Source organism: Chelonoidis abingdonii, chromosome 5 (genome assembly GCF_003597395.2).
Source record: "Chelonoidis abingdonii isolate Lonesome George chromosome 5, CheloAbing_2.0, whole genome shotgun sequence".
Taxonomy (NCBI): domain Eukaryota; kingdom Metazoa; phylum Chordata; order Testudines; family Testudinidae; genus Chelonoidis; species Chelonoidis abingdonii.
Genome location: NC_133773.1, coordinates 38,323,547 through 38,351,209, shown reverse-complemented (window position 1 = coordinate 38,351,209; position 27,663 = coordinate 38,323,547). Strand labels below are relative to the sequence as shown.

The following is a 27,663-nucleotide window of genomic DNA, read 5'->3' as shown; positions in this document are numbered from 1 at the left end:
CACAACAACAGTCAACCTGTGGAACTCCATGCCAAAGGATGTTGTGAAGGCCAACACTATAACAGGGTTCAAAAAAGAACTAGATAAGTTCATAGAGGATAGGTCCATCAGTGGCTATTGGCCAAGATGGGCAGCGATGGTGTCCCTAGCCTCTGTTGGGCAGAAGCTGGGGAAGGGTGACAGGAGTTGGATCACTTGATGATTACCTGTTCTGTTCATTCTCTCTGGGGCACCTGGCTTTGTCATTGTCAGAAGACAGGATACTGGGCTAGATGGATCTTTGGTCTGACCCAGTAGGGCCGTTCTTATGGTCTTATAATTCCCTTAACATAGGCTAATTTGTTTTTAATGTTATACCGGTCAACAAATGAGATAGCAATGCCTTTGGGCCACTAAAATATGATGTTGTGCATCAAGAAAGGTACCCAGTTCTCCCTTCTCACACCTAAATAAGTGGTCTGATTTTCAAAAATTGTGAGTATAATTTGTAGGGGAACTTCCAACAGTCAGAAGACTAGCACAAGGCATATGCACTACTTAATTCTGATTTAAACGCTGTTTTGAAGTTTTAGGTGAAATCTAAGCTTTGTACTGCTATCCATGTAGCCTTTGAGTCCAATATGAGAGGAAAAGAGCCTCATACAATATTTATCACCAGCAAAAAAATGGATACACAAGATTTTTTTCTAATATTCAGTTACAAAAACAAATGTAAAAAAGTGAGTGAATTGCAAGAACTGCTTCTGAAATGGAAATTTAAGACACTTATCTTTTCCTCTTGTGTTCTTTTAGCTGAAGAAACAAATACACTCACCACACCATCTAGTAATGTAAACCATAACAAGAAGCTTGTTAGCTTTTTTCCTTGTTATGGGACCCTGGCTCCACAGATTAAATAAATATTGAGTCCTGCTCTCTGCTTCCCAGGAAGAGAGTGATACAGATGATTGTCAGTTTTCTGCCTTAAGTTTGAGCTCTTTTAAAAATGTTCCCATTTGATTTGAACTGTCCATCCACCAATCTGCCATCTAGAAATTTTAAACTTTGTTTAGTACTATAAGATCTAGAACATTTTGCACATTGCTGCTACACCACCTTCCAGCTAGAACAACAAACACAAATTTACTGGAAAAACCTATTCCCAGCACTGTTTAAATATCATTGGTTCTAGTATAGAAGCAACAAAGTGAATATATGACTGAATTCTGCAAAAAAAAATATTTAGATGTAGTTTTATGTTTCATTGAAAAAGTGAAAGTTCCATCTGAACTGGGTTTTAAACTGAGTTAATGGAACCACTTTATAAAAGGATTTGTCAACAGTTCCTGCTAGGTGATATTAAATACAGTCTGCCTTTTTGATCAGCTGGTGTACATTGATGTAGCTTCACTTACTTTATAGAACTACACCAAGTTACACCAGCTAGTTAGCTGGTCCCACGTCTATAGTCTAGAATAATTTTTAAAATACAGTTTGAAACTAGATCTGCCAAGTCCATGATGTCCAGGCAAACTTTTTAAAAACCATTTAAACTGGATCATTTTTAATCCATGTTTTGAAAAAGCTCCATTAACTTCTTTTGGTCTCAGAGAGTACCTTTAAATCTCACTGAACACAGAAAAGACTACAGTTATATTTGTAAGCTTCTAAACAATGTAAATATTGTATTTAAAAACTTTAAAAATACTTCATAGTATCACTTTGAAATCAGATATACCAGAAGCTACTTACGTACAAGCATTATGACTGTTGGTGCTGAAAAAAGGAACAATACAGATATTTTAAAATGTTTTTGGATGTTAATTGTCTTATATTTCAGTTTTTTCTTCCAGTTTTATGCAAACACAGTAAAACTAACTAAACAAGCTACACACACAAAGGTGAGTCAAAGTCAATCTAATTCAGATATCCTGCTCAGATTGCCTTTTTATTGGTCTGGAAATAAACAGAAAACATTTTCCAAAATGTATAATATACATAAGCTGAAAGAAACAATTTGTTTCTGTTAAAAGCTGACATACAGCACCTTTACATATGCTTGCAAATGTGAATTTGCTTGCACAAACTGAGTTGTTAAACATGTCATTAGCTGATCTTCTATAAACAGCTGCACACAAATTCTGCTTGTGCATAAATCTGTAATATTTTTGGCTACAAGTAGAGGAAACTTTTCTTTCAACCTCAGTTCCTCTGCTTAACACATTAGGAATTATTTCACTTTCTCTGGAGCCCCAATCTTCACTAAAAATAATACCAAGGTCTGCAGAAGGTACTGGATATCACTTGGGAGATCACACTGATTGAATCTCAAAGAATCACTCTGCTGACAGGGTTACTGTGTCCTCTGTTAACTGCAAGATCAGCACATGACTGTATAAGAGAGGCTGTGTTTATCAGCGCTGATGATAAACCTATGTAATTGCACTGTGAACAGACAGATATGTCAAAACTTTCGTGGCTGCTCAGGTGCAATCCAGGACAAAGATGTAGTTTAGAATTGGGCACGTGTGCCTACCCTGGTCTAGCAATTGCACTGTGTCCAGGTCTGTTGTCCACAATTCAAGAAGGATGTTATGTTGATAAATTAGAGAGGATTCAGAGAAGGGCCACAAGAATGAATAAAGAATGAGAACACCTTCCTTATAGGGATCGACTCAAGGAGCTCTATCTATTTAGTGTAATAAAGAGACGATTAAAGGGTAACTTGATTACAGTCTGTAAATACAAATATTTAATAATAGAGTCTTCAGGCTAGCAGAGAAAGGTTTAACGTGATACCAGGGTTGGAAGTGGAACCCAGACAAATTCAGATTGGAAATAGGGCTTAAATTTTTAACAGTGAGGATAATTAACCTTCGGAACAATTTACCAAGGGTCATGGTGGATTCTCCATCACTGATGATTTTAAAATCAAGATTGGATTTTTTTTTCTAAAAATATCTGCTCTAGGAATTTTGGGGAGGGAGGGGGAGTTCTGTGTCCTGTGTTATACAGGAGATCAGACTAGATGATCACAGTGGTCCCTTCTGGTCTTGAAATCTACAAATTTATTAATCAATTCTTCCATAAAACAGCCAATAATAAAATCAATGATTAACTGAACTGCATCTAATAAAATTACTATAAACATTTAGCAACTACATCTCCTCGGGCTATAAACATTCTTATAGTAATAAAGTACAACTTCAGTTAACAAATATGAAATTACACATAAAACATGACAGCATAATATTCTTATTGAGAAATAAACAGGTGTTTACATTCTTAACATCAATAGGAAAGAAACGGGCTGGCACAGGCTGGGAGTGTTCTAAAGAGATCCCCTCTAATCTCAGTGAAGAGGTAACTACACTATGTAACCAAAGGGTGTATTTTTCCATGTATTATGTTACATACGTACCCCCAAAAGCTACATAAATTAAAGCTGTAATTCCATCTGAGGGTTATGGTAACACAATGTCAGCAGAACTCCTCAATGAAACTGCAGTGTTAATATGTGCAATGTAGAGTACCTTAATTCTTATGCTTTGTTGACTACAAATAGTATTATATTGCTGTTGCAGCATAAAAAGAATCAATGAAAAATAAAATAAAAAGTAATAAATATCCTCAGATTGCTCATTCACATTTTTTAGCAATGCACATTAATATTGCAGCAATGACACAATATTCCTCCTTTGAAACCATTATCCAGTCAATACAAATGCAGAAGAAACACAATCCCTTCACTATTAGCATTCTTTTCAGTACCAATACAATGTTTCAAAATGTATTACAAAAACTCCCATTGCAGTTGATGAGCTTTGTTTGCTAACAACAATACATACATAATCCCTAACAGAAACATTAATATTAGACATAAAGGGCTCTTGATCCCAAAGCAATGCCCTATTGAGGTTGGTGATGATTTCCCCCAGCAGACGGGAATCCTCAGGTAGCACAGTGTGTACCAGACCCATGTCAGAGCACAAAGGGCTATACTCTTGATCCCAAAGAGATGCCTTATTGAGGTTGGTGATGATTTCCCCTAACAGACGGGAATCCTCAGGTAGTATAGAGTGTACCAGACCCATGTCAGAGCACAAAGGGCTCTGTCTGATCTTCTGACAGAACAGATGTCCCAATAAGACTGTTCCAGCAAACGCTACTAATATCAGCTCTTGGCTTACTTAAATTACAATAGAGGCCATTTCAGCCCTGAGCCAGCTCAGGATTAGGGGATTGGAAAGGACTACACTCTGGCACTGCTAAGGAGCTGCCCCAAGACATGAATTAACACAGCAGTTTGCATACTAATCAATCCTCACAACATCACTGTTAAATATTATTATTCCCATTTTACAGATGGGAGAAATTGAGACAGAGAGGTTAAGTGATTTATTTAAGGCAACAAAACAAACCATTGATAAAATTGAGTTAAACCCAGTTTTCAGTCCCATGCTTAATCCATTAGACCATGCTGCTTCTCTTCAAGCTATTTGTGTCAGTAGTGTTCTGTGAGAAACCAGTTTTGGAACATGCTGGGCATTTCCAGGAAGTTCCTCAGAGCCCTTGATACCCGCTGACTTTGATGGGAGTCTTTGATGGATTTCAGCACCTAACTGGAGATGTTCAGTATCTGCCAGGGCCTAAGGATAGACACTGGGGTTACACAGGTGTACATGAAAGCAGAATTCTATCCTTTGATGTAACTTACAGCAGCCCAAGGGCTAATCGTAGTTGTGTTTGCTGCAGTGGTTCCATCAGGACATGTCAAGCTCAGCTAGTCAGTAGCAGAATTAGAAACAGAATCTAGGAGCTTTCTAGCTCCAACTCTAGGGTTGCCAACTTTCTGATTTCAGAAAACCAAACATTCTTGCCCCACCCCTTCTCTGAGGCTCCACCCCACTCACTCTATTCTCCCTCCCTCCGACACTCACTCTCCCCACCTTCACTCACTCGCTGATTTTCACTGGGCTGAAGCAAGGGATTGGGGTGCAGGAGGAGGTGAGGGCTCCGGTTGTGGGTGCAGGCTCTGGAGTGGGGCCAGGGATAATGGGTTTGGGGCGCAAGAGGGGGCTCTGGGCTGGAGGGGTCAGGCCAAGGAGTTTGGAGTGGGAGGAGGCTTCAGGCTGGGCCAAAGGTTGTGGGGGGGGTGACGACTCCGGCTAGAGTATGGGCTCTGGGGTGGGACCAGGAATGAGGGGTTTGCGATGCAGGAGGGGGCTCCTGGCTCAGGTCAAGGGGTTCAGAGTGAGGGGTTGGGGTGCGGGAGGGGGTGCAGGCTTCAGTCGGCACTTACCTCAGACGGCTCCCAGAAGCGGTTGGCATTTCCCTCTGTTTCCTAGGCGCAGTGGTGGCCAGGGGGCTCTGCATGCTGTCCCCGTCCACAGGCGCTGCTCCCACAGCTCCCATTGGCTGCAGTTCCCAGCCAATGAGAGCTGTAGAGCTGGTGCTCAGGACACGCCTGTGCTGTGGGCAGACCGCCCCTGCACCTAGGAGCTGGAGGAACAGGCTGGCCACTTCCAGGAGCCGCACGGAGCCAATCAGATTGAGATTTTTAGTGGCCTGGTTAGCTGTGCTGACTGGAACCACTAACGTCACTTTTCAACCAGGCATTCCAGTCAAAAACCAGATGCCTGGCAACCCTATCATTCTCAGGCCATTAGCCTATGCCTCTTTCTCAAAAGTTAACTTATCTGACCAACAAAGCAGATTTGATCTAAATGTCAACAGGCTGTTATGCTAGGCTGCTGAATACAGCAGAAAATAGGCACACACACAAAACCCAAACAAGTCACTAATATTTCTGTGCTTCATTAAAATGTCATGAAGGCAAACACATTTTCCTTCAAATTCATTTTGATAATTATTAAAAATAAAAGATTTCCTTTCCAAGATTTTTCCTAGAATTTGCTTTCAATAAAATAAGAAAAAATTGTGGGCCTAAACAGATTGTCAATATCCCTGTAAAACAGAAGATTGACAGTTTTTTTTAAAAATTAAAGTTATTCAGAAACCTAGCACTGAATTTAAACCCTTACTGCCCTGAGCCAAAAGGAAGCAAGAAACCAATAGTTTTGGGGTTTTTTTTTAAATTGGAGTAGTATTTGTAACTAAGCACTTTGCATAAGGGGGTGTGGGAAGAGAAAGTTAAATATTGCAATAATCAAAAGGTTAACCATTAAACCCATTCTAACTACTACACATAAAGAATGTGAAGATCTTAATGGCCTGCTAAAGCAAACTAAGCACAAACACAGACGACCAGTAGATGAACACATTTTTTCTGTAGACCTGAAGAATTCCTGGATTTCTGAACACATTTCCTTTATAACAAAATGCTAAAAACAATGACTTTTTGAAATTATAAAAAAACAAAAACCCAAAACACACTACTCCAAACCTCTCGCCTTCCCAAAACGGATAAAGCAGGAGCTAGAATTGCAATAACAATTTCACTGTTCTTCAATCCACTTGAAATCAAACTCAATCTCCAGACTTACAGCTTGATCCACAGGCGCCCCTTTCACCTGTGTAGAGCCTCTCTGAAATCAGTCAGGCTTGACATCATCACAGAGGTCCAGCTCCATAGAGCATCTTGCAAAATCTAGACTTTAGATCCTGTTCTTGCACTTCTGGGTAAACTCCCAAAGAAGTCAATAGGGCAAAAAAAGCAATGTTTTGATTGAACTAAAAGTGGCCTGCTTGTAATTTTTACCAGCAGGCAAAACAGGGAAAGCATTGCTAATATTAATGTCACTACCTTCTATCCACTCATATTCACTCTTCTAAACACACTAATTTTTTTGTTTATTTTTTAAATCTAGCCAGCAAAAAAATGAAACCATGGATTGAAAGGTGCCCTTCATATTAAGCAGCAGGGATGCAATGGCAGCAAATGAGCAATCTTTCTAGCCGTAGATCTCTCATCGCCCTACAAAAAGATTTTGAGTTACTTGAGTTACCAGAGCATATAAAGGAGCTCAGAAAAACATCAGATTAATAAACTAGATTTTTCACCCCTAGAGATCTGAATTCAAATCCTGGTCAACAATGAATTAGGCTCTTCTCAAAGCTAGTGGATATGTATCACAAGATACTATTCAATTACAAAACAGAAAAAACGGAGATTTAGGTAGGTTGCAAATTACAGCCACTGCTTTGGAAAAGCTCTGAGAGATTTAACTATTTGAATCTTTCCATCCACCTGCAATGTTGTTTTTTCTCATTACTCTATAATCTCCTAAATAAAATCAAAACTTCAGAGCAAGGAATATAAATTGTGTTTGTGGAGCTGTTAAAATCTTTTGGGGCTTTTTATTTTAAATATTAAACTGGAATGAAATCAAATTATATTCCCTGATTTGGAACAGATCGAAAGGGACAAACAGTATAGATGGGCAACTGGGTTAATCATTAATGTGTTTATTAGACTTATGTTTTTCTCAACCACATACATACATATCATTACAAGATTGTAAATCTGTAATTTCCAAACATGGAGAGTGGATCTTCATCATATAATTTGGTATGTTTTATAACATTTGCTTAAGATCGGCCCAGGGCTGGAGTATTGTGGGTCAGACTGTTTTGTATTTCCCAATGGGCACACACAATCAGAATCAACATCAGTAAATGTATCTCTTAGTGCTGCCATCAGAGGTCACCCTTCATGCTACGAAACACAAAACTGTAAGCAATACAATGTCATCACTACTGGCAGACCCACTTTCTATGATCAATGACAGCAAATGCTGCTTAGGGAAGTACTATACAGTAGAGCTTTTTTATCACACTATAAACCAGATCATAGGTGAAGTGTTCAGCTAGGGACTGAAAGTTGCTAATAATGTTGATGAGAATGCTACTGACCTCTTTCGAAAAGCACTGATGAAAAGTGCTATATAAGAGGTAGATATTATTCTTGTTATTAAGACTACTAGTAATAATAACATTTATACTGCTAGAGTTTAAATTTGAAAATGGAAAAGAAATGAAAACAAAACAAATCAATTAATTCAAAAATGAGACAGGGAGATGAATATAGAAATCAGTTTTAAACAGAGCAGTAGAACAAGAAATTTTAAAAAAGGCTGAAGTGGATTTCAATGTCACAAGTTTCGTCAAAGGCCCAATTCTGCACTCTCTCTACTCTGGTCAAACTCCCACAGATGTCAACAGGAATTTTGTCTGAATGAGGCAAATTAGGCTAAACTCTCATTAAGCACCACTTTATTAAGGAAATACAGGTCAGGCCTTTATGGGCTTATATGTTTTAAAAATGTATTTTCTTTTTGTATTTTTAAACATCAGAAACAACGTGAAGGTCATTATTGAAGGTCATTACTATAGTTAAAACTGCTGAACTGAAGTAATGGCAAGATGCCAGTCATTTTATCGTACCTCAAATACCTTAGAATTGTGGGTAACGGGCCATGTTCAGACTTGGCCCAATTCCACTGACTTAAGCAGAGGTGCACCCACTTATATCCTGGTTTGAAGTTGGTCTGAAAAGTTTGTGTGGTGTAAATTTTATTGGACAATGATTCTGACACACCCTGAATTCTCCACTATATTACTAATAGAATGGCTTTATAGAGGCAGTTAAGGAAATCATATGCCTACATTCCAAGCCAAAGGTTAGGTGCAGTAGTCAAACAGAAAGGAGGTGACATTTCAGAAGGTTACAAGCTGTGTACATCATGCAGAGGACATCAAAAACAGGGGAATGAACAGAAAAGAAGAAAAGGACTTACTTTCCATTTTTATTCCAAACAAAATACCTTTGGGAAAAAAAATCAAAGAATTGTAAAGTATGTTTGGGGGGAGGGTTAGTTTTAATGTCAGTCATGCAGCACTCATATTGGGAGTGTTACAAGGCAATGCAACCAAATTAGCATTAATTAGACCACATATCACCAATCTTAGAAGAAAGGAAAATGACTGAATGAACAGGGAGACTGAATTACTGTCTTGCCATTAAAGGTGGTCCCACCAGGTCAGATATGAGGGAAGGCAAGATACTGCATCTGAGTAAGTGCAGCTGGACTGCTCCACCTGCAAGCTATCATCTGCAGGTTTGAAACCTATGCTTGTAATGATGCTGTCTGTGTTCTATATGTTCTACAGGTAAATCACTCTAGTCACTCCAGTATTTTTTGTGAGCACTAAATTCAGTCAGAACCACTGAGAATGGGCTTTAAAGAGAAAGTTAGGAATCTGCAATTTGGGGTAAGAAACAAACTTGCTACAGAAGTGTTAAGAAAATGGGCCACTCTCATGTCATTCTACTGCAGCCAGTGCAGTTCTAACAGGGATGACGGTACCAAAGGTCTAAGACCCACAAAACAATGTAGAAATAATGCATTGTGCAGCGTGGGGGAGAAAGATCCTACAGCAACTACAGCAGACATATGGATTTATATTGGGGTTTTCTTATCATGTATCTTGTTATGGATCACTGAAACCGTGTATTATTCTGTCTTGTAATTGTTTAGGTATAAACATGAATAGGTACAAACTTTGGACTTGACTGCAGCTATGGGCTCCTATTCAAATCACTGAAAGTGCCTTTTAAGAAGTCAATGGGAGCCCTGCACGTACAGCTGAAGACAGAATATTGCATTTACTCTTTATTCATCTCATTTTTAATAAAAACAGCTGCACTCCCAATCCATCCATTGAAGCAGCATATAGGGTTTGAGAGCATGGTATAAAAAATATTACAGCTGCTAGATGGGAAGTGGAGAACAGATCTGATGGCTTCAGTCAAAGCACTGAGTGGTTTGTTCTGACTGTCAGGGGGGTTTACTGAGGGAGTCCGCTGATTTTGTATAAAGATTTGAGATGCCTGCAAGATAACTTATGGAAGTTTTTGGGGGCAGACAGCTGTTTATATACCCGATTTTACCTGACTTCAACTAATACAAATTTAGAGGTAAATTAAACAAACTTTTACATTGAAGAAGAAAATAATGAAGAAGAATCAGTATTAAATGCACCTTACTTAAAAGGGGCTATAATGGAGTATGTAGCGTTCACAGGTAATGAAAAGGTTAACTGGGACTGGAGAGTCAATTAAGGCACCTGACTGCACCTGGGAGGTAGGCCAGGGACAAATAAAGAGGAGCCCCAGCTGGGTAAGGAGGTGTTTGGTTAGAATAAAGAGACAACGCCCAGACTAGATGGACAATAGGAAGAAACTCTGTAGTCCATTGAGAATAGGAGCCTAGGTAAAAGGGAAGAATCTGGACTTCTAAACAGACAGAGACCTTGAACAGAACAGGGGATGCTTAACAGAGATGAAAGGTCAACCTCAAGGAGGGCAGAGTTAGTTTGTTTGTATTTTGGGTTTGGGATTTGTTGAGGGATTCTAAGGGAGGGACACCAGTCCCACCCCTGACAGAGAAGTGAATGTAGAGAGGCTGTGGGGGATGCCTGGTAACAGGTATAAGTGACAGGGTCGGGAGCAGGTCTGAGTAGATAGACTTTACCTGCATACCAAAGGGTCTTTAGGCTGGGATGCACCATAGTAGGAAGGCCTAAGTTTCTCTATCAGCCTTGTGAGAAAGTGGCGTGAGGCCCCCCTTCCCAACCCCACCCCTCCCACACACACACACACACACAGAGAAGGATAAGGACACTAGAAAACCCTGAGATGCATGAGTGTAAAGATGTTGGGACCCAAAGCTGTGGTTGAATACCTGATGAAGGGCACTGGACTCAATAACCCTACAATGGGTAAAAAAGTGAATTGGCTGGAGGGCCAAGTAGTGAGATGAGGCAGATCACTAAAGGACTAGAGCAGCTGCAACAGGGTACTGTAGTCAAGGAGAGCTTGTTATACCATGTCCAGCCATGATAGGAATGTCAGTGGTGAAATTATTATTCTTAGAGGGACAAACTTCTCTTCCTCTTCCAAAACTGTCAGGCTTACTTCTAATATGCAACTCTCTTGGATAATTACATTCAAAAGTGCTGATGCAATCTAAAACATTGTTTTAAGAAAAGTCCTTAAAAATAGTTTAGAATCAAAATTTTCTAAAGCATGATATAGTCCTAATATACAAATGTTTAATAATAATTGAGATACATAATTTCTGCTAGCATAATACTAGTAACTCTCCGAAACAGATGCTTAAAATGAGACTTCATGCTCTAGAATTACAGGGAATGAAGACAATGTTGGAACAGCCTAGATGGGCTACTACTGCTATCAAAAAGATTAAAGCTGTGTTCTACTGAAGTTGGATCTGTTCACACAGGGTAAAACTAATAATCAAGTCAAAGGACGATTTATGAAACTGAGGATCATAGGTTCAGGGCTAATGAGTTTATTATAATATTAGGTGTCCACTATCTTAATAATGCCAAAACATATTCACCTTCATGCAAAATATTTTTCTTGTGAAGCTTCGCTACTACCAAAAATACAACCAATATATTTTAATAACCGAACGGAGCACACAAATCAGTCACCATTAACCACCATTTGCTTATCAGACACCCGGGTAAAGTGGAGGAATGAGAGTAAATGAGGGGGACAAGAGGAAAGCCTTTTACCTGCAGAGAGAGAGTGTGTATTACACTCAGTACCGTATCAGGAAACAGTCAGAGGTAGAAGAGACTTCTAACCAAAGATCTCTGAGCCGCTCCTGGAGTGTGGGGCGGGGGGGTGGAGCACACAGAAGCAGCTCACTCCCAGTCACTCCTGGCCCATGCAAGCAGAAACACAGAGGGAAGTAAAGAACCAGCAGCCTGTGCTGTAGATGCAAGGGGAGCATAGGGAAATCCAAGGGTAGATGGCAAACCCCAGAGGCTTAGAGGGTACCAGGCCTACCTAAACTCCCACGGGTTACACGGACCTTCATCTGGCGGAGGCTGACAACCAAAGTGGCATGTGTAATGAAGATGATACTGTATTAAAGCCTCAGTGTTTTGTCTCCCTCTGGTGGGAGGGAGGAAACATGTCTGAAGCCTGTAGACTAGCATATGACAGTATAAAATTAGGAACTTTTTCTTAAGTATCAAAAGTTGCAGTTTATTTAAAACATATCCATCAACTATAGGTCTTTCCATGGAAGCACTACTCTGTGGTAATGGCAGAGGAGAGAAGTTACAGTGCAATATGATGAACAGTAGATGTATTTTAAAAGGCTTGTTTACGTCTTTGAGAGGGCTGAGAAGAATGCAGGGTATGCGCTCTTGGATACTTCAGTAGGATTCTACGGGTCATAGTGCAGAATTTGACCGAAAGGATCAACAACAGAGTTTGAAACTGCAATGGTTTGGTAAAAAACAATAATAATTGTATTTCACTCAGACTGGGGTTTAATTTTAAAATAAACCATTTAGGGGGAGAACTGATGCCCTGGCATTTTGTTTCTAGTATAGCTAGCTCCAGCGTGGTACAAGCTATCCGCATTTCACGCCATCATATGACAGCCAAGCATCTAGAAACATTAAAAGGGCAATAAAGAATTATTTTGTTTTGCTTCATTCTACAACAAGTGACCAAACTTTACTAAATCACATGATTAAAATTGGAAAGTAAGATATATCAGGTATGTCAAATACTGTAGTGGAAATAAAACTTTATTAAAATACATGTTTTAATTATGCTTGCTGGCAAGCTTGTTCAATTCAGATCAATTAAAGTAACTTTATTTATTAAGGTTTGTGTAAGTTACTATTTTTCCAGAAGACCATTTTTGAAGGGCACTGCTTCACACAACCCTTAAATCACTGATCCTGTAGGACATTTCAAAATGATATATCTTATAGCTTGGTCATCCTTGATTTGACTTTGTTTTAGAATTTACATACTTAAAGGTACTTTTCTTAGCATGAAGGATAAAAATCAACAGAACTAGTTTAATACTTTACTCCTTCTCACTTTCCTATGACAGAGTAAAAGTAAAAGATTCCTGTAAGTTTTACTTCTGATTATCAGAGCTTGGATTTGAAACTGCCCCTTACTCATAATAAACTTGCTTTCCTGCCTCTATAAATATTGCTTCTCGGTGTATTATATATTTCGTATAACAAGTACTAATTTGTAAGGTACACCATGTCCATTAGTTTTCATCTAAGCATACATATATTAAAAAAAAGTATTGTATTAAATATGAAAACTAATGAACATGATGTACCTAAAAGTTAGTACTTGTTATATGAAATACATAATATGCTATGGTTTGCACATTCATGTTAGTTCTCATAAACAGCAATATAGAAATTTCAAGCTTGACTAGGTCGTCAGGACAAGAGAGCAGACTTTAGAGACTGATGCAGTGCTGACTAAGGCTGTGTGAGTTATTAAATATTTCTTTTCTGAAAAGATTATTGGATTCTGGAAAAATCTACTGAGCATAGCAGCATATTTTTTCAAAAAATGGAAGACTTTTGTCATTTAAATGTCATTTTGAAACTGCGACCTTGTCTTGCAAGTTTCAGTATTGAGCTCATGTTCATAGTAGTCAATTACTGGGTGCCACAGTAATATAATTAATTACTGCTCACCCACTCTAGACTAAGCAACTGTAAATCCCATGGGCACTTGGTCCAGGAGACTCAGCTCCCACATCAGAATGACATATAAAGTAGGAGCCCCAACAGTACCCCTCTGAAATATAACTTGCACATCAGAAGACAAAGACTCCAATTGTTGATGGAGATGTAGCAACATGTTTTCACATCCCCAGTACACTTCCTGCCAATCTCTGATGTCAGCAGTGAATGAAGATCAATGTGGAATGTCGGGAGAGATTAATGTAAAGATGCTGAATCTGAGGCTGGGAAAATGCAGGAAGGTTAATTTTTGAGGGAAAATGTAGGGGAGATGAATGCAGCGTACTTAGTTTAAAAACAAAGTTTTTATATCAAGAATAGAGAGCCAATATAAAGAGGAGAATAACTGAGTTTGCAGCTGGTAGGGCAGGAGGCTGATGGGGACAGCTTGGATGTAAAACCTAAACAAAGTGTCACCATCACTTTGTATTGGAAAATGCCTAGAATACCCGCATAATGTAAATAATACACATGACCAACAATGATTTTAAGTGGGTATATTTACTCTTAAAACTCTGCTCAGCTGCTCCCTAACCTTATAGCACTTAGATTCCTTAGATGCTTAAAGTTCTCCTAGCTTCATGTTCTTAAAACCACTTAAGTCATAATAATGCCAAGCTGCTTGGAACCCTAGCTCACACCTCAAACACAGCAGGATTATTCAGCACACATTCTCTCTGCCTTCCAGCATGGTAAAACATTTACTATAACTATTAAAATAAATAAAACAAATATGCATTGCCCTTTTTAGAAACTCAGGGCTTCTTAGAAACTCCTATGCACTATATGCAGAATATTCTTAGCATTCTATTTGTTTTTATCTTAATGTGTAGAATGGGTTTTTGAAAAGATACTTGCAATTCTAATATTCTACTAGTTTAATGGTGTTCTTATAGAGCTCCTGACTAACATTTTCAGACTAGGGTGCTTCAGGTTAGTTACCTACATCTGTAAAGAAATGTTTGAAGCCCCTGACAGCTGTGGGCACTCAGCACTTCTCAAAATCACTTGTTTATGTACCTAAATATGAATTTAGTTGTCTAATTTAAGCACCCAAGTTGAATATTTTGTTTGCTGCTCTCTTTACATTCGCTAACATTTCATAGGATGGATCTGAAGGAGTTTTGGTAGAGCATTCTGAAGTTTTAAGCCTCTTTCTTCACCAATTTTGAACTAAATTCTGCTTTGTTACACCCAGGGAACACCGGTGCTTTGAATGGAACTGCAGAAGTGTAAGTTAAGGTAGAATTTGGAGAAATGGGAAAATTAATGAGTAGTGTAAATGGTTACTTTGGCTTACTTCACCTGGAGAGTTGTGAGTGCTAGGAGGATGCAACGCACACACTGTAATCATCCACTGGTGATGAGAGTTCAAAATGCATGTAGTTGCTAGGAGTGTGGTGGAAGCCAGAAGAACAGAAAAGGAAGCATGGTAAATGCAAACAGAAGTCTTCCCCAGCTAAATACACATTTGTGGAAAGGTGCTAAATCTGGACTTTTTTTTACTATGCAAGGAGCAATACAATATAAACAAGATGCAGAATGAGGTGTGAGGAAAATCACAATGTTATGTAAGGTGAAGTTCACTGAGTAGGGTAAGTTGCTCCAGGGTGACAAACAACATTTCAAAATATAGTCACTCAGAGATTTTATGAGAGCTATAGTAATGGGATAACCACATATACCTGGCATTCACAGGAAGGCTAACAAATTGATCCAGAGCAATCCAGCTGCATTACTATGGCAGAAGGAGCATCCCACTATAACTAATCACAAACTGGAAATAAAAGGAACTGCTAGGGTCAAACTTAGGGGAGTGAAACTACCCTGTGGAAGAGATTCTTCCCTCTGCCCACATCTTTCCTTTTTTCTTCTTCTTCTTCTTCTATAGTGGGGGTACTATGTTTCTCCAGAGCTCTTTCTCTCTCCCCCATGGCTGATTTAAATGAGGCCTCATCAGGCAGGAGAATCTGAAGTGGGTAGGTTCCATGCCAACTGAACAGCTGTGCATGCTAAGAAAGGAGGTATCCCATCAGGGAGTCTCCTGACCATTTCTTCTCTGGTACAGAAATAATGTGCCCTCATGCTGGCTTCCCCCTTTCCTTTTAACAGTGACAAGGGAATAAGAGGGTAAGTGAATTCATGAGAGGCAAGAAGAGAAAATGAGGATCACATGGTAAACAAATGGCCTTATCAGAACCCTCTGCTCTCCCAGTGCTCCAAGTCCACAGTGGGGACTATGCATGGTAAGCTTGTGTGGATGGGAAGTGAATTCAAGAAGGAAATGGGAATAAGATGAGGAGCATGGAAGGGGACTGTGCTGGGGAATTTACCCTATACTGGTGGTGAAAAGGTTAGTTTGGGCCCAAGGTCAACTAATATACCTGACTGGACTTGGAAGGTGGGGAAGGTCTAATTAAAGAGAAGTCCCATGGAGAAGCTGCTGAGTGGTTCCTGTAAAGAGAGGAAGCCCAAAGTAGAAAGGGGTGAAGATAGAAGGAAGAACTCACTAGTTGTACTCAGAGTAGTAACAAAGGGAAGCCAGAGGGATACAAAGAAGCTACTGGTGTGGAACATGGTCCAGGGATGAGCCCTGACAAAAGGCCAGGACCTGGGCCTCATGGAAAAAAGCCTAGGCAGGCTTTCAACTGAAGAGGAGCTTCAGGAGGGAATTTACATATTGGAATAGGCCCTGATAGGATAGTTCAGCAGGAGTGACGAAGACTCCTGGAGTAGCCCTGAGAAAAGGCCAGCCAAAAGCCTTGGGATAGACAGAGTAGAGGCAAGACTCCAACAAGTTAAGCCTGTAGAAGAATAGAGAAGTGGAGGACCCTGGACAGATTAAAGGCTGAAGCCTGAGGAAGGAGACAGAAGTTGTTTTTGTAATAATTCCAGTTTCACTGTTGAGACTCGTTAAAAAACTTGGGCCACTACTCTGCCAGAAAAGGAGCCCTGGAGGGACAGAAGGCATCATACTAGTGGACTGGAGTCATGTAGGTTGCTGTCTGTTTGGGACACTGATACCTCAGTAGGGGAGAGACTTTCAAGTGACCTGGCTGAGTCACGAGAAGGGAGACTGCTGGAGGAGCTCTCAACATATGCTACTAGATGAGGAAAGATCTGCTACACTATGCCCAGCCATGAGGGGGCATGTTGCACGGTGGCACATTCCAAGCATAGTAGAATCAGAAATAATGGAAGCCTTATTTACATAGAAATCATATTGGAGGATGGAAAGCCCACAGGAAGGAAAGAAACACATGAGATCATCCTGCCTCTTCAGAAAAATTCATTGAACTTTGGAAAATATCAGCAAGGTCTCCCTTTGCCATCCATCACTAGACAGATCTCTTGCAAACTGATAAAGATAGGTTCTTCAATCAAGAGGGGAAAGGGAGTTGAAGCCTCTGGAACAAAATATAGATGTGAAACCTGCTTAGATAAAGATCTTTCACATTAGAAGAAAAGGGAAGCAGCACCTTGTACTTTTGTAGACTGAGGGAAAGTCAGCCATAGCTAGGAAGAAGAATGACTGATGAGAGAAACCATTTTGAATAAAGCCTATATCTTGCTAGTTTAAGTTTTAGCCTTATAAAGACTATTTTATTTTGGTTTTACTTGTGATTATTTCTGTCTTCATTCCTTATACTTGAACTCACTTAATCATGTTTATTTTGTAAATAAACTTTTCATTTTACTATAAACGAACTCAGTGCTGTGGTTAAAGGGAAGGGTGTATTTAGTCCCACTTAAGCTGAAAACTTGTGATGTTGTTTTGCCTCTTTAGAGGATCAAAAAACTTTATTATATCTCTGAGCTGTTCAAGAGAGGGCTGGATACGCAGGGCACACAGTTTTGGAGAAATTCAGGATTGGGGATGTGTTGGAATCATCTTTCTGGAATGCTGGTTGTAACCAAGGCTGGTGGAAGCCAAAGAGGGGCTGTAGACAGGTTGCTGGGGTTAGAGCTTCTGAACCAGGGCTATTTAAGCACACAGACACTCAGGGTGTGACCTGCATGCTTCTTGCTAACTGTGAGCATCTCAGACTGGGAGCTATAGTAGCAAGGCATTGTAAGGCATTCAGGGTTGCAGGAAAGGTGGGAAAATATCCCCTCACTGCTCTAGATTTGCACCCCCCAAACACATTGACAAAGACATGTGGATTAAATTATATTTAATTAAATCTCAACATTTAAATGTTAATGTCATTTTACACAAGAAGCAATTAAGCCCTGAAGTAAGATCCTGGCTAATACAAATTAAGACACCAAAACTAATTAAAACCTTTCCTTCCCAATCTAAGGGTACGTCTACACTACCTGCCAGATCGGCGGGTAGCAATCGATCTATTGGGGATTGATTATTCACATGTAGTGTAGATGCAATAAAATCGATCCCCATCAACTCTGGACCTTGAAGCGGAGTCGATGGGGAAGTGGCCGCAGTCAACTCACCGCTGTCCTCACGGCCAGGTAAATCGACCTAAGATACACCGACTTCAGCTATGCTATTTATGTAGCTGAAGTTGCGTATCTTAGGTCAAAACACTCCCCCTACCCAGTGTAGACCTAGCCTAAGATTCAGCTACCTTCTTAGCCGTAGAGCAGGTAGGAACCAAATAATTGTTTGGAACTCTATTAAATAGCAAGGCAATTTTGATTAAACTGAATTTATCATTCAGTGAAAGGGCAGCACACGTAGGAGACGCTCTCTGAGGGCCAAATGTTCAACTGTAGGTACTTAAAGGCACCTAAATCTGTTTAGGCATTTAAATATTTGTGGTAGACCCCCAAATAAGGATTTAGCTGCCTAATTTTATGTAATCAAGCAGGAATAGTTGGCCTTTATTGTCAAAGTGACTGGCCAAACCACCTCTGCAAATGTTAATTTAAAATGCAAACTGAGCATGACTGTCTCATTAGGGACATTTTATCATACAAAACTGAAGCTCCTATAAACCTAGACCTACTGCACAATCTCATCTTATGCACATTGTTCCTTAGTGGGTAAGACTAGGATGAAGGGGAGGCCCCTATTGCAGCCATAAAACAGGCGTAGTCAGGGTCAGAGGCAGAACCTTTCTTTCCCCTTAGCTACTTCAAGCCCAGGCTTTATTCCCCAAGCTCTCCAGGTCTAGCCACCCTGGAGAAAGCTGGCATCTGCCTTTGTATTAACACTGCTGTGGGTTCCTCAAGACCAACACAGATGCATCCACCAGCATCTTCCCCAAGAGTCCAGTGCAGACACCCAGCGCAGCCCCCTACCCTCCAGTGGAGATTCCATTGGTGCCAATAAAGTCAGTTTCAGTTTCCTTCCTGCCCCTTATTCTCCTGAGACAAGTCACCCAGCAGCAGGAAAATCCCGGTTTCAGATCTGCACACCTCCCAGAGCCACTGTGCCCCTCTCCTCTGCCTGCCGGCGCCAATGGGCCACTTGGGCACTGGCCGCAGCCCAGTCACCTTCTTCGCTTGCCCATGGCCCCCGGTGAGGGGCTTTGTGCCCCGCCCCCTCCGTATCATATGATGGCTGAGAGGGTTGCATGTCCACGAGGAGGGATAAAAGCCTCCTGCCTCTACCCCTCGCAGCCCGCTTCGGGGCCAATACCCGTCGCTGAACCTGCAGTAAATCGCCGCACCTCGGTGACCAGCCGCTGCTGCAGGGCCGAGTGCAATCCCGGCGCGCACGGAGGCCACCCCGGCTCTCCTGCCCCGTTGCTACGGCGGGACTCCGGAGCGAAGTTGTGCGGGCTGCAGAGACGCTTTAGTCGAGGCGCGCGTACCCCCCTCCCTCCCGCCGCTAACCAGCCTCGTGAGCCCTCCCCAGCCCCTCTCCCGTTCTTTCCCTTCCCCTCCTCGCACCTGTCCCTCAGTCCCACCGTGCAAGCCCCTATTCTCCCGTGAGCCCCCTCTGCTCCTCTCCAGCCCACCCTCACTCCCACCGTGCCCCGCGGACACCCCGCAACCCCGCCCCCCCAATAGATGTCCTGCATAATCCAGGTCTTTCTGCAGCCCTGCCCCTCCGCCCCTTACCTTGCTTCGGGACTGCGCTTCTGGCCGCTGTCTCTGTGCTGGGCGGGAGACAGCGGGGGTTGTTCTCCGCTGCCCAGCTTTCACCGGCCGCTGTCACACGGAATAACAACGGGCTCGGGGAAGTGGGTTGTCTGACTCTTCCCAGGCCTCTTCCGTGCCTGATACAAATTGGGGATTCTTCCGAAAGCCCGCTGCTGCTCCCCAGGACAGGCAGAGCCCGGCTGCCCCCTCCTCTCAGTCTTCTGCGGGACTCTGCTGGCTCTGATAGCTGGGGATCGGGAAGGGGACCAAACTCACCCCCCCTCAACTCCTCATTAGGTCCTTCTACCTCCTCCACGCCTCTCCCTTCAGCGCTGTGCCCCAGACACCCTGACACAACCTGTGCACATGGACTGATAATGACATATGTCCTCTAGAGCCTATGTCCACACTCTTCACGTTGACAGCTGAGCAGCTCCCGGGAGGGGGAAGCTGATGCAGCTTCCAGGTCGTTCTGTCAGCCAAATTGAGTATGTTTTACCCTCTTCACCCACTCTGAGATCTGCTCTCCAAATGAAACGCCTTCCAGTTCCATACACTGCCCAGACTCCCAATACAGAAGGGACCTCTCAACAGGGCAGTGCGTTATCCCCGCCTCCAGCAGGCGGGACCGGCTCTCCCTCTTTCCAATCAGCCTGTCCGTTCCCCCAGCAGCCCTCTGGAGCGAAAGGAGGTAGGTATCAGCCACATGGAGGAAACTTTTATGTTAAGAAAACAAGACTTGAAAGGGAGAGTAGAATTGCTGCTGGACTTTCAGTTGCTACTTTGGGATAAAGCCCAGTCCCCAACATTCCACTTCCTGCATGAACAAGCTTAACCAATCAGGATATTTAAAAAAAAAAAAAAAAAAAACCCTAGACCCCCTACGCATTCTTGTGAGCTGTGATGAAAAAACAGGGCTCTTTCACCGGCATCCTGATGGAGCTGAACAATTTTTGGATCCTCCCCTACCCAGCTCCCACACCCCAAAATTCCAAGTCCTAGTGCACCAGAATTATCTGAATCTTAGGATACGGAACCAATTGGCTGCTGGACCATGTTGTTTCATGACACTGTTGTGCTGGTTGCATTGTGCTCCAAAGCACTGATGGTTAAACATGTAAGATTTTTTAAAAGTTAGGAATGTAGATAGGAACAGAGGAATTACTATTCTGAATCTGACCAGTAGTACATCTACTCCAGTACTTGTCTTCAATATTGGCTAGTATCAGATTCTGCAGAGAAGATGCAAGAAACCTTATAGTGAACAATCACAGAACAATGGATGTAGAGGAAGTTTCTTCCTAGCACCTTGAGTTAGTAGGTGACTTTTGTTCTCAAGCATGAAAGTTTATTAGAATCAATTTTTATACATCTGATTTACCTGTGGGTATTTTCAAGATAAGGATAATAAGGTGAATGAGACATTTCCAGACAAAATAAAAGAAATATCCAAAACACAAAACCTAGTAGTAATGGGGGACTTTAACTAAGGAAGAAGAGAGTGCAGCAAAATAAGGATAATGGACTTTAAAAACAATAAGAGAACTGATAGGTAAGGTACTATGGTGTGATGGTCTGTACCTCAGGGGAATACCCTACACCCCCATGTTCATCTTTCTAAAATGTCTGTGTGGTATCCAATGCAAAGTTTGTCAAGCTGAGTGTCTTCGGAAGGCTCATAATCCACTGAGCATGGTTGTTATAGTGATGGTGTAGCAATTGTTACAGTAAGGTTATAGGTTATAATTTCATGTATATAGTTATGAGGCTGAAAACACTGCTCTACAGCCAAAATGCTTCTGAAATAAATGTAGTCAAACTTTACTAATTCTGGGTCACTGAGAACGAAAATGATGCTTAAAATTGTTGATTGGCTCTAGTCTAGCTGTTGGCCCCAGACTACAGTAGTCGAATCTTCTGGCAGGTAATGTTAGGGTTTCCATGTTCCATGACCGTCAAAAGGATCTTGTCCCATTCTTCTTCATAGAAGGTGATTCTTGTAGCCTGCAACAACATCGATGGTGTAATGTAGCCCTCAACATCGTTCACAATCCAGATGAGTGGAGACTGTTCATTGATTCATCAAAGATGAGTCTTAAAGCTGTTTTGCTGCATAATGGCAATGTTTTGCCATCAATCCAGTTGATCATGGAGTTCATATGAAGGAACCTATGACAATATGAAACAACTTTTGAGGTCCATAAACTATGACCAACATCAGTGGCAGCTTTGTGGCGATTTGAAGGTTGTTGCTCTCTTGATTGGTCTGCAGACTGGATACACAAAGTACTGCTGTTTCTCTGCGAATGGAGAGTCGTGCAAGAGATTCCCACTACATCAAGAAGATTGGCCACTCTGATAGTCAACTGGAGCCTGGAGGAAAAGTGTTCAGCATCCACCACTTGTTGAATCAAGGAAGATTTTGTTACCACCCTCTACACATCAAAGCTGGGTCTGATGAAGAACTTTGTCAAGCCATTGACAAAACACAAGCAGCTTTCAAGTACCTCCATGGAAAATTTCAAGGTTAAGTGAAGCTAAGATAAAGGAAGGTACTTTGTTGGTCCTCAGATTCGTGAACTTCTTCGAGATGATGCATTTAGACCATGCCTGCGTGGAAAGGAAAAGCAGAGCCTTCGTTCGAGTGCAATAAATTTTCTCGGAACAACAGGGCAGACAACTACAGGTTGTTGTGGAAACCTCCTCAAGGCATACAAAAGCCTTGGTTGCAACATGTCACTAAGATACATTTTTTTGCACTCTCATCTAGATTTTTTTCCACCGAACTGCGGAGCAGTGAGTGACGACCACGGAGAGCGATTTCACCAGGACATTGCAACAATGGAGAAACGCTATCAGGGCAAATGAAGCCCATCAATGCTTGCAGACTATTGCTGGACAGGACAAGAGATGCTCCATTTAATGAATACAAGAGACAAGCCAAGAAGCGCGAGTAGACACTGAATAGACTAAACTATGTTCATAATAGTTTTTGCCTTTTGTTTCATAATAAATTTTATTTCTATAACCCTTTTGCTGATTTTTAAGTGTTACATAAACAGGACAGGTGAAATATTCTCATGTAAAGCAACCATACACACATGAAAAGACCTAGGTTTACAATTTATGATAAAACTCTACTATCTACACAAACATACATAGACATAAAATGTAAAAACTAAATATCTTAGAAACAGTAGCCAATCAGTTGTTTCAATTGTCATATTTGAATTCAGCACATCAAATACATAATAAATACCACATTTTATCTCTGAAGCAGACGACTTCTCAAAAATTGTAGACCAGTGAAATGTATCCTCATGGCTTAAAGCAACCCATGCAAAAACTGTCTAAGAATAGAAAGGCAGTTCGCACCTCGTCAGGGTATGGATGGGTCAAATCCAGCCCAGCCTCACAGGAAACAAGGACACAGGCTTAGGCAGCAAAAAAAAGAACCTGTTAGACAAGGGCTCTCAAACTGGCGGTCGGGATCCTCAGGGATCGCAAGGTTGTAACATGGAGGGTCGCAAGCTGTCAGCCTCCACCCCAAACACCGCTTTGCTTCCAGCATTTATAATGGTGTTAAATATATTAAAAAGTATTTTTAATTACTAGAGACGGTTGCACTCAGAGGATTGCTATGTGAAAGGCATCTCCAGTACAAAGTTTGAGAACTACTGTGTTAGACCCTCGAGGGATCACTCCCTTCTTTTGTAAAGCAGCAGAGAATCCTGTGGCACCTTATAGACTAACAGACGTTTGGAGCGTGAGCTTTCGTGGGTGAATACCCAACTTCGTCAGACGCAGGTAGTGGAAATATCCAGGGGCAGGTATATATATGCTAGCAAGCAAGCTAGAGATAACGAGGTTAGTTCAGTCAGGGAGGGTGAGGCCCTGTTCTAGCAGTAGAGGTGTGAAAACCAAGGAGGAGAAACTGGTTCTGTAATTGGCAAGCCATTCACAGTCTTTGTTGAGTCCAGAGCTGATAGTGTCAAATTTGCAAATGAACTGAAGCTCAGCAGTTCTCTTTTGAAGTCTGGTCCTGAAGTTTTTTGCTGCAGGATAGCCACTTAAGGTCTGCTATAGTGTGCTTTCCACACTATAGCAGACCTTAAGGTGGCTATCCTGCAGCAAAAAAAACTTCAGACCAGACTCAAAGAGAAACTGCTGAGCTTCAGTTCATTTGCAAAATTTGACACTATCAGTCTGGACTCAACAAAGACTGTTGAATGGCTTGCCAATTACAGAACCAGTTTCTCCTCCCTTGGTTTTCACACCTCTACTGCTAGAACAGGCCTCACCTCCCTGACTGAACTAACCTCGTTATCTCTAGCTTGCTTGCTAGCTATATATACCTGCCCTGGATATTTCCACTACCTGCGTCTGACGAAGTGGGTATTCACCACGAAAGCTCACGCTCCAAAACGTCTGTTAGTCTATAAGGTGCCACAGGATTCTCTGCTGCTTTTACAGATCCAGACTAACACGGCTACCCCTCTGATACTTGACTCCCTTCTTTTGGTCAGTTTGGGACAAAGATGAGGTAATGCTCACCTGACTCTGAAAGGGGAGGCGCAAAGCAAAGAGAAAAGAAAGGACATGATAAAAGGGAAAGACATTTTGCCATGCTCTCTCTGTCTGCCACCTACATCTACAGACACCACCACCACCAAGCGACCAAAATGCTGATCAAAGAAGAAAGCCTGACTGAAAAGTAACCAGCCAGCCTGTGGTGAGAAGCATCTAAGGTTGTTAGGACACTGAAAGAGTTAGGTCAGCTTAGAATGTGTTTTGCTTTTATTTCATTTGACCAAATCTGATTTTTTATGCTTTGACTTATAATCACTTAAGATCTAGCTTTACAGTTAATAAATTTGTTTGGTTATTCTGCCTGAAGCAGTGCATTTGGTTTGAAATGTGTCAGAGAATCCCCTAGAGATAACAAGCCTGGTACATATCATTTTCTTAGTTAAATGGATGAACTTATATAAACTTGCAGCATCCAGAGGGCATAACTGGACACTGCAAGACAGAGGTTCCTAGCGTTGCATCTGAGACCAGAGATATTGGCTAGTGTCATTCACTTGTAAGTAGCTGGGAGCAGCTTCCATGCCAGAGGCTGTGCATGAACAGCCCAGGAGTGGGGGTTCTTACAGCAGAGCAGGGTAAGGCTGGCTCCCAGAGTCAAGGATTGAAGAGCCCTCATAGATCACTGGTCCAGACTACACCAGAGGGGAACATCACTGTGGTGCAGCAAGCAGGGTGTATGTACGGCTTGTTACGCCAAGTGAAGTTCACACTTTCAGCCCTGATATTTGTGAGTTTAAGTGAGTCTTAAGTGCAGTGGTTAAGAACAGTCAGTTGGAGGTCACAGTTTTGTTATTTTCTGCTTGCTTATTTCAGGAAAGGGAAGTAGGAACAGAAAAACAGGAAAATGACTACCAGTGTGGCAGCTACAAAACTAGAGCTGGCCAGACTGGAAGCAGAAGAGAAGGCAAAGGACCGTGAGTTTCAAATGTGGCAGGCAGAAATGAGGCTTCAAAAGAGGATGCTTCACAGAGAAAGGCCATCGAAGAACAAGAGAAAGAGAGGGAAGAAAGAGAAAGAAAGCAAAAACACCAACTGGACCTGCTAGAGAAGCAGAACCAGAGCCCCCAACCCCAACGACTCCCATCACTCCAAAAATCCACAAATGGGAACACTAATGTCTTGCATACAGTGAAGACAATGATATTGATGAATACCTGACTACCTTCAAAAGGCTGTGTGTAATGCATGAAATCCCTAACGATAAGAGACTTCCTACCCTGATTGCAAAATTAACCATTAAATCTCGAAATGCATGCAATGCAATGCCTATTGAAGGTGATTTAGACTGTTGTAATTTTAAAGATATTGTTTTGCGAAGTTTTCAGATTACCCCTGCAACATATAGAGTTACATTTAGGACTCTTAGAAGGGATATTGATATGAGTAATGGGGAGTATGTAAACAAAATGAAAAATTTGTTGGGAAAATGGGCAAGGGGCAAAGAGGTGGCAAGTTTTAAGGGAATGTTGGATCTTGTTGCTCAAGAGCTTTTCCTAAGCATATGTAAGGCTGATGTAAAGCAATGTCTATGAGACAAAGATGTAAAATCTGTGGATGAGATGCCCTTTTTAGCTGATGCCTTTGAACAGAATCGGGCGTCTATTGAGGGCAGGCCACAGAAAGAGGGGTTTAAAACTGGTGGGAAGGGAGGATCCCATTTTGCCCCTGGGAAGGGAGAAGGGGATTGAGAGCCTAAACATTCTCTTTCCCAAAAAAATTCCTCTATCCCAAATTTCCTGTAAAAGCTGAAAAGCCCAAAATATGCTATCAGTGTAATTCCACTGATCACCTGAGGAATAAATGCCCTATACTAGGACGGAGCAGGCAAACAATAGCTCATTAGCTGTGCTGTCCTCAACACAGAACACACACCACACAGCATCCCACACCACCTCCAAGCAATTGAAACCTTTCATATTGGTTCTGTGAGGTTAGCCTGTGGAGAACCAGATATGGAGCATGTTAATGCTGTCCAAATTGATGGCAGGGAATACTTGGGGCAGAGAGATACAGGGGCCCAGATCTCTCTAGTAAAGCAGAATCTGGTTCCAAAGATCAGTATGTTGCCTGGCCAAATGGCAGAGATTGTGGGGTTGGGCGAAAGCAGATTCCTCATACTACTAGCTAAAATACATGTGGTTTGGGAAGGTTTTGGAAAGTGTGGGGGTAATGGAGCACCTCCTATTGGACCTGCTCCTTGGTAATGATTTTTTCTATGTAGCTCTGGTTAAAGTATTTGCCTGTAGCAGGAGGGAGTGATATGCTGGGATCCCTGAGGGAAAGGGTGGGGTCTCAAGAACTGCTGAGAGAATGGGAGAGAGTCTTCTTGATTCTTCTGCAGCTGGGGGAAGCCACATGCTTCCATGTGGGAGGGTGGTTGAGACCAATTCTTGCACTGCAGCTGAAGGCAACACCACATCAGGAAGGGATGGGGGTGTAACACCTGCCTGGGAGAGAACTGACCAGGTTGTTAGCTGCCAGCAGGTCCCAGCTGAACCAGAGGCAAAACTGGCTCTAGGGAACAGAGAGTAGTATGTCTCAGAGGAGATCCCAGAAAAGGGGCAGGGAACCTTAGAAACCACTGAGGTGGGTGAGGATTCCTGTGACTCTGTAAGACAGGGAAGCAGGGTACTTCCAAGTATGGGAGGGGCTGAGACTAGCTCATTCCCAGCAGAAGGCAACATGCCCTCAGGTGCAGGGGCAGGAGAGGCGTTGTCTGTAATTAAGGAAACTGTCCCAGTTGTTAGCTGGCAGAGTTCTGCAGCTGAACAAAAGAACCCCTTCCTCAGGAGCACAGAGAAATGTGTCTTAGGAGGGGGCCCAGAGAAAGTAACTGGGGAAGGAATAGTGGAGTACAGGAATGTCTCCTCACTAGTCACTTGGGGCAGGATGTCCAGGACACTAGGAGGATGGCTAGGTCAGCATCTGTGCACCCAGGCACTCAGTCTGTGACTCATGTTTTGAGAAGGAACTGTGTAACTGACTTCCGGGAGCGGAGTAGTCACAACGCTGACTTCTCAGGGACAGAGAAAGGGGTGGCAGAGGGTACCCCAAGCCAGGTCCCAGTTTTTCAGGATGCTATTTCTAATATGTTTTTGGGAAGTAACTGTGTCTGTTTACATCAAGATGCAGCTCCAATGCCTGTGACAGCAGAGGAGTTGAGACCAGGAAATTGCCAGGTGCTGGTTTGTGAGAACACAAATGACCCAACTGAAAGGGGTGTTATCCCCCAGGCTGGTGAAATACAGACAGCAGTTATGGGAAAGCTGCTGGTAAAAGGTGAATCTGATCAAAGGGTAAACACATCTAGCTCAGAGAGCACAGATCACAGCCCTCTAGGGGCAAGGAAGGACTCAGTGCTGGGAGGGGGGAACACAGGGTAACCCCAAAAGGAAGCTGAATTTTCTACATATGTACAGTCCTGGGGTTGGAAGATTGCTCCACAAAGGACCAGTTAATGTGCACGATCCC

At 42.1% G+C, this 27,663-nt stretch overlaps 1 protein-coding gene across 3 annotated transcripts in view; it reads right to left on the bottom strand.

Moving 5' to 3' along the window:
• The window catches only part of UGT8 (UDP glycosyltransferase 8), a 71,142-nt gene extending 50,973 nt beyond the window's left edge, over window positions 1-20,169 (bottom strand). For 2 of the 3 annotated variants that reach the window (XM_032781311.2, XM_032781313.2), the window contains exon 1: window positions 19,582-20,169. The gene's annotated coding sequence lies outside the window, so the exon portion shown is untranslated. Of the gene's footprint in view, window positions 1-19,187; window positions 19,221-19,581 lie in introns of those variants that run through there. The other variant, XM_032781312.2, reaches the window with a different exon arrangement.
• Between the last annotated feature and the right edge of the window lie 7,494 nt (window positions 20,170-27,663).